This window comes from Piliocolobus tephrosceles, chromosome 8 (genome assembly GCF_002776525.5).
Source record: "Piliocolobus tephrosceles isolate RC106 chromosome 8, ASM277652v3, whole genome shotgun sequence".
NCBI lineage: Eukaryota > Metazoa > Chordata > Mammalia > Primates > Cercopithecidae > Piliocolobus > Piliocolobus tephrosceles.
This window is the reverse complement of record NC_045441.1, coordinates 117,538,440-117,550,039: the sequence shown is the minus strand read 5'-3', so window position 1 is coordinate 117,550,039 and position 11,600 is coordinate 117,538,440.

Sequence of the window (11,600 nt, the reverse complement as noted above, 5' to 3'; positions counted from 1 at the left end):
GATGGATGGATAGAAGGATGGATGGATGGGAGGATGGAGATGGATGGAAGGATGGAGGTGGATGGGAGGATGGATGAATAGGAGGATGGATGAATGGGAGGTTGAATGGGTGGGAGGATGGATGGATGGGAGAATGGATGGATGGGAAAATGGATGGATGAAAGAATGGATGGATGGGAGGATGGATGGATGGAAGGAAGGATGGATGAATGTGATGATGGATGGCTGGAAGGATGGATAATAGGAGGATGGATGGATGGAAGGAAGGATGGATGAGAGGATGGATGGATGGGAGGATGGAAATGGATGGGAGGATGAATGAATGGGAGGATGGATGGATGGGAGGATGGAGACGGGTTGGAGGATGGATGAATAGGATGATGAATGAATGCAAGGATGAATGGGTGCGAGGATGGATGGATGAAAGGAGAGATGAATGGAAGGATGGATGGATGGAAGGATGGATAATGGGAGGATGAAAGAATGGATGGAAGTATGGATGGATGGGAGGACAGATAGATGGGAGGATGGATGGAAGGATGGATGGATTGGTGAATGGATGAATGGGAGGATGGATGGATGGAAGGATGGATGATGGGAGGATGGATGGATGGAAGGATGGATGGATGGAAGGATGGATGATGAGAGGATGGATGGATTGGATGGATGAACATAGACAGATGGGTGGATGGAGAGGTGTCTAGGTAGGAAATAAGGATATACAGACACTAGTACTGGCAACTTTTCAGACACTATTAGATGGAAATTTTCAAAAATACAAAATTGGAGACTGACAGAGCAGAAAGGCCAACTGTCCCAACTCTAAATTTCCACATGAGGAAAATGACACCCAGAGAAGAGTGACTTCCTCAAGGTCACACAAGAGTTAATGGCGGAGGTTCTATTGCCTCCTGGCCTGGTTACTGAGATTAGCATAGGAATGAGGTATGTACACGCCAGATCAGGTGAGGCCAAACTGCAGGAGCAAACTACCTCTGAAATCTCAGAAGCCTTGCACCTCCCAGGCTTCTTGCATGCTTTCACAATGCTCCCAAGTCAGCTTGGAGGAGGAGTTCTATTCCACATCCTGCCCTGACACCTTGGCATGTGGCCCCTGAGTGGGCATGTTAGGTGTCAGCTCCTACACACATCAGCCCAGAAGTAGCATCAGTCACTCTTCTATCAGCCACGTGGCCCCTAACTAATGGAAGAGGGTCAGAAAAGTGGGTGGGTACATGGATATTTGATGAGAAATAAAAGTTGCCCCAAAAGAGTAGTTTTTCATCTCTTTGTGGGACCTCAGTGTTTCCTTTTCTACTTTTTTTTTTTAACCAAACAAGTTGCCCCGAAATCCAGGGGTCTCCTCTGAGCTCTTGGAACCTCCAAGGAGTCTAACTTGACTTTGCACATAATGCCTCCACCTTTCACTGTAGAATTTGGTGTGCTTTTTTGTATGTGAAGGCTAAACTATTTACTGACATTTTCACCTAAAGCACAGCAGTATCACCCCAGGGACACACTGTGTCTGGTCTCTCTCTCACTGCTACTTATTCTGCTTTAGGACGTTGGCTGTCCAATTTTCAGGCTTTTAAAACTTGTTCCTCCTAGAATGTGGTTTGTTAATAAGTATTGATCAAGCGTTACGACAGTTACAAGAACCTTATAGGTTTGCATCGCTAGAACCCACAGTTTATTTCCTTTGAGTCTCCTTGCCTGTACTTGAAATAAGCTGCCACATGGAGTCAGGCAGGTTTGAATTGCTTGGCTCCCCAATGGCATTAGTAATGAAAGCATTGTTTTCTAATGGCATTGGTGTTCTCTTTTTGTTTTGTTTTGAGATGAGGTCTCATTCTGTCGCCCTGGCTTAAGAGCAGTGGTATGACCAAGGTTCATGGTAGCCTCAACCTCCCAGGCTCAAGCAGTCTTCCCACCTCAGCCTCCCAAGTAGCTGAGACTACAGGGGGTGCCACCACGCCTGGCTAATTTTTGTATTTTTGTAGAGATGCGGTTCCACCATATTGGCCAGGCTGGCCTCAAACTCCTGAGTTCAAGCAATCCACCTGCCTCAGCTTCCCAAAGTGCTGGGATTACAGGCAAGAGCCACCACATCTGGCTACTGTTCTTTAAATAAATTTAAATAGAGCTTTTTATTAAAATAACAAAAAACAAAGAATAACAAATATTAATTTAAAATAGGATATACAGTTGGAGTTAGACCTAAAGAAATACAAACACCTAGGTATAAGCCAGTATCCTCATTACTTGTGCTGTCATTCTTTATTTGGTTTAATCCTTAGGCTTATGTACAATTAACAGACTCTGAGTTTTACATTTCTTAGGTGTGTATCAAATCTGGTCAGATTTGTCAAGAGTGTCCTGGTCTCCAGCCTTCATATTCAACTTCTTTCTTCCTTTTTTTTTGAGATGGATTATCACTCTTGTCACCTAGGCTGGAGTGCAGTGGTGCCATCTTGGCTCACTGCAACCTCCACCTTCTGGATTCAAGTGATTCTCCTGCCTCAGCTTCCTGAGTAGCTGGGATTACAGGTGCGCACCACCATGCCTGGCTAATTTTTTATTTTTAGTAGAGAGGGGGTTTTGCTATGTTAGCCAGGCTGGTCTCGAACTCCTACCTCAGTTGATCTGCCCACCTTGGCCTCCCAAAGTGCTGGCATTACAGGCATGAGCCTCCGCACCCTGCACGATCTTCACCTTCTAATAAAGAATTCCTTCCTGACCTCTTACAGCTTCCCCCAGGAAGGCTTTGGTTTCTTCTGGGCATCTTTATCTCTATCCTGCTGTGTGCCCTGCAGATAGAAAGAGAGTAAGTAGGGAGGAAATAGAGTAACATGTGATGTTTCCAGAATGTTAGAAACTCTTGAATGCCCTTTTTCTGAATCAGCAGAGGATTTTCCTTACCTGAATTCCTTTCTGAGCCTCAGCTCTCTGCTGAGTGTGTTCTTGCAAATCTCTACAGAAAGGTCCCTTAGCCACCAGGTCTCTGATAAGGTTAGATTGCAAGTTGACCCTTTATTTTGCCTGACTCTGCAAACCCTGCTCTTTTGTACGTATGAAGCAGGCCATCCCAGAACATGACTTTTTTTTTCTTTTTGATTCCCTTTTTTTTTTTTTTTTTTTTGATAGAGTCTTGCTCTGTCACCGTGGCTGGAGTGCAGTGGCACAATCTCGGCTCATTGCAACCTCTACCCCCAGAGTTCAAGTGATTCTCGTGCTTCAACCTCCTGTGTAGCTGGATTACAGATGCACACTACCATACCTGACTAATTTTTTGGGTATTTTTAGTAGAGACAGGGTTTTGTCATGTTGGCCAGGCTGGTCTCGAACTCCTGACCCCAGGTGATCCACCCGCCTCAACCTCCCAAAGTGCTGGGATTACAGGCATGAGCCACCGTACATGGCCCAGAACATGACTTTTAAAGTACTTTTAATCAGAAGGTGACACAGGGACACAAAGTGACTTCTACCGGAGCCTCCCGCTCAGCAGGATCCCAGGGGATAGGAAAATAGAAAAGTGTCAAAGGAGCTTTCAATCATTGCAGGCAGAAGTTCCTGGAGAGCTGGGTCCACAGCTTCATGGCCCAAATGTCACAGAGCTGACTTGATGAGACGAACTCCCAGCATCATGGGGTTCATCATTCCTGGGCTCAGACCCCTTGTGAGCAGCCACACCCTGTTTCCTGCAGTTTATGCACATGCTGCAAGTATGAAGTCTCCTGCCAGGAGTCAGGGCTGGTGTCCACTCCCACTATCTCACTAGGTCACCAAGTGCTCTTGCTCAAGCGCAGGAAGAGAGTTGGAGCTCGGTAAAGACACAGAGCCGAGTCCTCCATCAGCCTGTGTGGTAAGGAGGATGGGAGAGCCAGGAAGGGTCATGCTGCTGGGTTGTGCTGTGTTCTGGCAGGGAGTCATTCTTGGGGGAGTTCAGGCTATTGAATCCTGGTTATTTGGGAAGGGTTTGGAGAAGCCTTTGGCATGAATGGAGCTCTCCTCCTTAGTAAGGCTGAACCAAAATGGTTAATAAAGTTACCCAATGCTGTTTCTACCAACAGTGTCCAAATTATGCCTCAATTCTGTGGTCACAGCTGCCCTGGGGGGTGGCGTGAAAACTGCTTTAGGAACTGCAGATGTAGAAATCGTTACCATGTATTGAGTGCCTGCTGAAAGCCAGGCTCTCTGTGAAACTTTTACTTGATTATCTTATTTTTTAAGACACACAATATTCTCCAAGAAGAGCATGTTCTGTGAGGGAACAACCAAAGGGAGAAAAATTCAACAGGGGGAAGGTCTTGGTCCCAGGAGAAACTGTCCTAGTGAGGTGACCTGCTTCCCACACTACAGGTCACCTGGAGAGGAAAGACCTTGCCCTCTCAGGCACCCTCCCCATCCCCCCATGCCTCCTCCACCCACCCGGTGCTAGGGCCAGCAGAGCCATCTCTAAGTCAGGTTGTCCCCAGGCCTGCTTCGCTTCAGAAGAGAGTGCTCACTGAGCACTGTGCTATGTGCTTATTCTTCCATGATCTTGTTTTATCGTCACCATAATGCTGTGAGGGAGAGTATTTTTGCCTCCATTCTACAGATGAGGACACTGAGGCGTAAAGGGGACAAAGGCTTGCTCATGATTCTGCAGCTAAATGCTGGCAGAGCCAAGTTCTACACATGTTCTATCTGACTGTCACCCCCTAAGGTAACCTGCCAAGTTCTGACTCAGTCTCCATGACCCCACCCCTTGGCATCACAGTTGGGTGACTGGGCACATTGAGAATCTCAGGCAGGGTTAGGAGAGCCTGAAGAATTGTAGAGGAAGGTCAATTACCCTGTAAAACTGATCAATCAACAGACAAGAACAGAAATAAGCAATCTGGATTGCAGATGGTATTAGCCAGCTAGGACAGCCATAACAGAATACCATAGATGGGCTGGCTTAAACAACAGAAATTTACATCCTCACAGTTTTGAGGCTGAGAATCCAAGATCAAGGTGCCCACAGACTTAGTTTCTGGTGAGGCCTCTCTCTTTGGTTTTCAGACATAACCTTCTCACTGTGTCCTCACGTGGCCTTTTCTCTATGCATGCTCATCCCCAGTGTGTTTCTGTGTGTCCACATTTCCTCTTTTATAAGGACATCAGTCAGATTGGATTAGTGTCCCACCTCATTTAACCTTAATTACCTCCTTAAAGATCCTATCTCCAAACACAGTTACATTGGAGATTAGGAATTCAATATATGAATTTTAGGGGACACGGTTCAGCTCATAACAGATTATTCAAAGCTCTCTTTGTCCCTCCTGCAGCAGCCCCCACAGCGGTGGGCACAGTCAGCTGCAATCCGGGTGTCAACCCCTCTCTACAAAGATTGGAGGCCAGATGCTCCCTCCCTGGAAGCCACATCAATGAGAGATCACTGCTCTACTGAGAATTCAATAAAGACTTTCTATAGAACATTACTACAGCTCTTTTTACAGACTCTTGCAGTGCTGTACAACCCAACATTTACATGTAATTTTCACTTCAGCAAAATCTTTTAAATTTAAAATCTCAGCACAGTCACTGAAGTCACAACTCCCTATCTAATGAAAGTTTCTGTCAATGTTAAAAGTTGGTTGTTGCCGGGCGTGGTGGCTCAAGCCTGTAATCCCAGCACTTTGGGAGGCTGAGACGGGCGGATCACGAGGTCAGGAGATCGAGACCATCCTGGCTAACACAGTGAAACCCCCTCTCTACTAAAAATACAAAAAAAAAAAAACCAGCCGGGCGAGGTGGCGGGTGCCTGTAGTCCCAGCTACTCGGGAGGCTGAGGCAGGAGAATGGCGTAAACCCGGGAGGCGGACCTTGCAGTGAGCCGAGATCCGGCCACTGCACTCCAGTCCAGGCGGAAGAGAGAGCGCCCCCCTCCAAAAAAAAAAAAAAAAAAAAAAAAAGTTGGTTGTTGGTTTTTTTTTTTTTTGAGTCCTCAAAGCTGTCTGTGATTCTAGAGAGCTATGTTCTTCCCATATACAAAACTGATTCCCCTGATCCCATCTCTGGAATACTTTTTCCAATGAAAGAATGGTTTTGTGAGAAGACACACATACCTTGGTAAACTAGCTCTCACAAAGAGGGAGGAGGAGGAGGGGAGGAGGAAGAGAAACCTCGATTTTAGGGATTTACCAATTTCCATGGTATAAATATTTGCACCATAATAGATTTCAAGCTACTAATGATTTTAAAAATTGGCTTACAAAGTTCCAGAATATTTTACACCTGGCTCTCACAAGCCACTATGATTCTGCTCCAACACATCACTGCTTGTGTCTCTCAGGGTCACAGAAACCCATTTTATAGATTTTAATCTGGGTCAGGGGTAAAATCTGTGATCTTGATCAAAATGAGGTCAACTAGCCCCACCAGGACTCAATCTCACAATCTGGTTTCCATTCTCGCCATGCTTTAAACCCTGAGCACAAGTTACAAATCCATGTTCATCTAATACATGCTTCTGGTAAACCTCCCCAGTTAAGAGGGACCACACATTTGCTGGAAATCAGAGTCACCCCACTGGCCATGGGCATTTTCAAGGGATCTTGGTCGGCGTGGAAAAGTGAAAAGTCAGTCACGTGCACATGTGTGTGAATACGTGCAGGGAACTTTCATCCCAGAGGCAGAATTGAGGCCTCTGGGGCAGGCCATTGAACGTTCAGAATTCTAAGTTCAAGGCTAGGATGTGGTATTTAAGAGGCAAACGATGATCTGGGAGCAGCCCTTGGAGAAAACTGGGATTGGAGGTAACGTACTCTACCAAATTAAATGTAAGTGGGAACTGCAGCAGGCATCTGACCTGGAACTGGAGGTTTCCAGAGCAGCTGGCATGGTGAGGAGAGGACACACAGAACTGGAATTCCTCCACCCCCTTCTCTGACTGCTCTTGCTCCTCCATCAGGCAAGGCTTGCTGGGAAGCAGGAGGAGGCAAAGGACCCCTCAATCCCCTCCTGCCTTGAGGATATTCTCTTTCTCTCCCTTCCTCTGTAGTTCACTCTCCAGCTCATTTCTGGGTCCTGGGTGAGCTAGCTGAAGTGGTCGTGATAATACTAATAAGCTGATTTCAGAGAAGAGTTTAGTTCATTGTGCCTTTGGGAAAGACCGTGGCTGGCGCTTTGCTAGGATAATAAGCTTCAGTGAAACTAACAGGGACACTAACTCATTCCACTGCTATATTCTTATTTTATATGCTGAAGGTGTCAATAGTCACTACCATAAGTAGAATCTGCTTTTCCTCTGGCAGTCGAAAGGCTAAATTGTAAATGGTATCTTCAGGCCTTCTCTCCCTTCTAGGGCTTCTCTAAATTCAGGGGAGGGTGAGCACAGATGACTTCACACCTTCCCCTACCCTTGGGGTCTCTGGTCAGTGTTCTCCATAGCGTATGATGGCATTTGAAGCATCAGTAATGACTACCCTTTCTCTTACTCCCATGCCCTCTCTTTACTCATAGTATTATTTTGAAGAATACATGAAATTATAATCATTATAATTGAGCATCGACTATTTGCCAAATCCTGTGCTAGATATTTTTAAATATTATTTCCGAACCTAATAAAAACATCTTGCCATTTTATAGATGAAGAAACTGGGACTCAAAGAAGCTAACAGATTTGCTCACAGTTAGTGAGTGTTTAGATTTTAGCTCATGTCTCTTAATCTCTATTTTTTAAGTTGTTATTTTATTTTTTAAAAAAGTAAAATAAAGTGCAGTCTCTATGTTGCCCAGGCTGGTCTCGAACTCCTAGGCTCAAACCATCCTCCCACCTTGGCCTCCCAAAATGCTGGGATTACAGGCGTGAGACACCACACCCAGCATTTTAAACTATAAAGCTTACATTTTTCTACTACACTACCATGTTATATAAAACATGCCATTGGTCAGCACAAAATTAGGTTGTGCTGCAGTTATAGGCAGCTTCAAAATCTTGGTGGCTTACAACAACAAAGTTTTACTCCATCCTCATGTGCAATGCATGATACACACACCTCACAGCTCATCTGGGAGCTCGCTTCCCTGGTATTCCAGGATTCGGGCTGGTGGTGAAAGAGCCGCCAGACTGTTGCCAGTTCCCATGCTAGAGGGAGAGGAAGCTCTGGAGGGTCTAAAACTATCAGCTAAATGCCCTGGCATTGAGTTGGCACATGTCACTTCTACCCATAACCCATTGCCAGAATTTTACATTACTCTTCCAAACCACAAGAGGGAGGAAGTGTAATCCCCCTGGCCAGCTGAGAATAAAAAGTACATGGCGAGCAACACTAAAACCTGCCACGAGTGTCTGGCACTGGGCTTGGCCCCTACATGATTAATAAACGCCATTTCATGCTGCCTTTCCTTCCCCAGTCATGAACAGATTATGGTGAAATCATTCCTTTTGGACCAAGAGACAGGCATAATGAACAGGCCCTCCATTCTGTACTCTGTTGAATGCTCTCTTCCTGGTTTGCACCTGCGTCATAGGATGCTGGCTCAGATTGCTCCAGGGCCTGAGTCTCCAGTACCTTGATGTCCCACCACATCTCAGGGGTTTCCATCAGTCATTCTCAAATGCCGTGTTGCAGATGATGAATGACATTCACACGCACGACACGACACCCTCCCATGGGCATCCAACACGGTCAGGGCTACAGGCAGTCTCTGTTTGACAGCTGTAACTCCACCACTTCTTCCTCTCAGGGAGGCATATCAGAATGCAACTAAGCAGCAGGGGCATTACTCTTGGACTATATTGAATCTGTTCTAATTGATTAAAAATCAACCTTTTGAGAACCTCAACAGTTCATTATCCATAGCCAACTGCCTAGGACACACCTCCTACGTGCTCCAGGCATGCGGTATGTCAGGATACCACCATTGAAGAAGCACTCGTCAAGATGAAGCCGGAGCAACCAGTTGTGAAATGGAAAATGGTGCCAACTAACTGGTTGTTTTGTCTACAGCGTGCCAAAGAATTGATTGGAAGAACATTTTGTCCATACTCACTGAATTAGCTAGTAGTCTTGGTACTGTGTAGACACAGCCTGAGTATTAAGAATGTGAGCATAGTATCAATCATCAGATCACAGAATGTTAGACTGGAAGGAATCTCCGGACATATTTTTCATACTTTCCCCTCATGTCACAGAAGAGGAAACTAAGGAACAGTCAGGCTAAAAGATTTGCTTAAGGACACATAGCACAATTGTCAACTGTTGTTTTAGAAAAGAGGTTAATGTGGGCACATCTTCACCCACTGCATTTTTAACATTTTCTTTAGCTATTTCAGAATCAAGATGCCCACTGAATGTCATTGCGTACTTTTTCTAAAAGTAGACAAGAATTTGAGAAACACCCCATGATGCAATGGTTCATTGCTTAAACTTGCTGCTGACTCATTTGCCCTCCATCATTTTTTTTTACCAACTTCTCTCGTGGCATCTGGCACTTCCACTGGTTCTTTTCTCCAGCTTGTCCCATTCTCCTGGGCTGGGCTGGGCAACAGAATGCAGTGACGTCACCTCCGCGCGTCCTCATTGGATGGTGGGCGGGGCTCAGAGGTGAGGTCCCTTGGTGAATTGTCCTGGGCGCCTGAGTAGGCCTCCTGGCCTCCAGCCTGAAGCAAGCCACCTGCCACCCAAAGGGCAGACTGTTCTGGGCCAAAAAGAGTTTGTGGAACAAGGACACCGAGATTTTCGCAGTTTATCATTTTCCTTTTTGGGATATGGCCTCACTGTGTCTCCCAGGCTGAAGTGTAGTGGCGTGATCTTGGCTCACTGCAGCCTCATTCTCCTGGGCTCTGAGATCCTCCCACTTTAGCCTCCTGAGGAGCTGGGACTACAGGTGTGCACCACCATGCTTTTTTTGTTGTTGTTGATACAGGGTCTCCCTATGTTGTCCAGGCTGGTCTTAAACACCTGGCCTCAAGCAGTCCTCCTGCCTCAGCTTCCCAAAGTGCTGGGATTACAGGCAAGAAACTCACACCCAACCAGGTTTCATATTTTTGATAAAGGACAAATGCCCCCCTCCAAACAAACAACTCCTGTAGGTCATGCTTCAAGTGTTTGCTGGGGGAGAAATCCCATCCAAAAATAGTCTTTCTGTTGGAAAGACAGAAAGGAGTAGTGGCTCACTCTTGTAATCCCAGAACTTTGGAAGGCCAAGGCAGGAGGATCGCTTGAACCCAGCAGTTCACGACCAGCCTAGGTAACATAGCAAGATCCCATCTCTACAAAAAACATTTAAAAATTATCCGGGTGTGGTGGTGTGTGCCTGTGGTCCCTGCTATAGGGAGGTTGAGGCAAGAGGATTGCTCGAGCCTCAGAGGTGGAGGCTGCAGTGAGTTGTGATTGCACCACTGCACTCCAGCCTGGGTGACAGAGTGAGACCCTATTTCAAAAAACCCTAAAAAACAAATAAACAAAAAACACAAAAATAGTCTTCGGGTCAGGGCCCTCCCTACTCTCGCTTGACTGTGAATTGCACTTTTTCATTCACTTCAGGTTCCTGCCTCTTGAAATGTCTTCGGTTTGAGCCAGGCAACTTTGTGGTGGTTCCTTTAATCCCTGTCCCATGATCCCCTTTTCTCAAGTCAACTTCAAAGGCCTTGGAATCTCCTGCTTCAGGGCCTGTGAGGAAAGGAATGCCAGACAAGTTCTGCATGGTCCTGGGGCTGAGGGATCGGCTCAGTGGCCAAGATCTAGGCTCTCCACTGTCACTGCCCAGTCTTGGACTTTGGCAGCTCTCCCAACCCCACAGGCCCAGATGCAGGAGCAGTCTTTGGCATGGACAGAGGGCTCTTAGGCCTGGGGCCAAAAGTCAGCCCTTTACCCCAGATGAACACATGGGGCTGCCTCTCCTCTGCACAGAGCACCTCTTTCCCTCACCCCTGGGTTTACACAGCTTAGAGAAGTGTCTGGAGTCTGGTGGGTTTGGGGAGCAGGGAAGATGGAGCCACAGAGTAATATCCTGGGGCAACTCCCCGTTGATCCACAACAAATAAGAGGGGGAGGAAAGGATCTATAGCTTGAAAGTAGATTCTGGGTCACACTGGTTACCCTTCTTTCCTGGGTTTGATGCATCATTTAAAAGATGTTATGGAAAGTCTTGTCCTTCCAGTTATTTCTTGTTGGCTTTGGTCCAAAGCTACAGACACACACACACACACACACACACACACACACACACACACACACCCGACTCCATCCTGTAACACACATACCAGTCATTTCTTCTTGGCCACTAGGTCAAATTCTGGAAAGCCCTAGTTGTAGAAGAATTTACGGCTAAAGAATTTAAGGCTTTAAGGGAAAGTAGAATTAGGAGAACAAAGGTCGGGAATGAACTAGAAAAAATCCTTATAATTGGTTTTGCATTCAGAAGAGAGCCCAGTCCAAGAGCACACTGAATAAATAACATTTTCGGTTGTTTTGTCTGCTGCTGGCACAAGTGTGAACTGGCTCAGCCAAGCTAGCGAGTACATTGACAGTGTGTCTAATAACTGGAATGCATCTTCCCTGTGGCCCAGCAACACCACTTGTAGGGGTCTGCTCTATAGAAGCGTGTTCAAGGATGTCCACTACAGA